The sequence below is a fragment of the Silene latifolia genome, chromosome 2, assembly GCF_048544455.1.
Source record: "Silene latifolia isolate original U9 population chromosome 2, ASM4854445v1, whole genome shotgun sequence".
Taxonomy (NCBI): domain Eukaryota; kingdom Viridiplantae; phylum Streptophyta; class Magnoliopsida; order Caryophyllales; family Caryophyllaceae; genus Silene; species Silene latifolia.
The window spans coordinates 102,341,348-102,342,481 of NC_133527.1; the positions used below are offsets into that span (position 1 = coordinate 102,341,348).

The 1,134-nt window shown below is 41.7% G+C and overlaps 1 non-coding gene across 1 annotated transcript; it reads left to right on the plus strand.

Annotated features, from left to right (window-relative positions):
• The first annotated feature begins 479 nt into the window (after positions 1 to 479).
• Positions 480 to 586, plus strand: LOC141644616 (small nucleolar RNA R71). Its single transcript, XR_012544228.1, has one exon. It is a non-coding gene; the product is annotated as a small nucleolar RNA R71 (small nucleolar RNA).
• Positions 587 to 1,134: the final 548 nt, after the last annotated feature.

Genomic DNA, 1,134 nt, shown 5'->3' on the forward strand with positions numbered 1-1,134 from the left:
ACTTGGTGTTTTCATTGTAAAAATTTGAATAAGGGGTACCACTTTTGTAAGCTTGGAAAGCATTAACTTGTTCGGTTGTTCCCCTACATTCGCTTGAGTCATGACCCAAGGTTCCACAATTCTCACATATCCCGCTTGGGATTGATGAGGATGCCGTCATGGCATTGACATGATGCTTTGATGATTTTGAGTTTTCCTCAAGTCTAGCCATAGCTTGTTCAAACTTCAAGTTGATTGTGTCAATGTGAGCACTAAGTTGAGCACCCAATTGAGTAACGGTGTCCACTTCATACTTTCCTCCTCTAGTAGCCTTGCGAGGCCTACTATATTGCGAATTATGGACCGCCATTTCCTCAATCTTGTTCCATGTTTGATTGTCATCAACTTCGGTGAACATTCCATTTGATCCCATGTTGAGAATGTTCCTTGAATCTTCATATAAACCATTCCAAAATTGTTGCACTAAAAACCATTCGCTAAGTCCATGGTGAGGACATGAGCGACAAATACCTTTGAACCGCTCCCAAGATTCATACAAAGATTCTTCATCCCTTTGCTTAAAACCCGTAATTTGAGCTCTTAGCATATTGGTCTTTTCCGGTGGGTAGAATTTTTTGTAGAAAGCTAGAGCTAGCTTCTTCCAAGAATCTATTCCAAGGGTGGCCTTATCAAGGTCCTTCAACCATTGCTTTGCGGTGCCGATTAACGAAAAAGGAAATAAGACCCATCTTATTTGGTCTTGAGTCACGCCCGTTTGAGAGATAGCTTCACAATAATCACAAAATGTTTCCATATGAGAATGAGGGTCCTCACTAGGCATTCCCCCGAATTGGCTCCTCTCAACTAGTTGGATGAAGGCGGACTTGGCAATAAAGTTTCCGGTAAGATGTTGTGGGGTAGGAGTACCATTTGGTAGATCCTCCTCGGTGGGTATAGAGTGTGACGAGAATTTAGGCATTGTAGGTGGATTTTGTGTGGTATTGTTTAATGGGTTTTCTTCTCCTTCTATTGCGAAAGGATTGACAAACTCACTAGTGGGTTGAACAACTTCACCAACACCTCCCAAATTCCTCCTAACAAGTCTCCTATTATTCGTCAAGGTTCTTTCGATTTCACGGTCAAAAGGTAACAAAT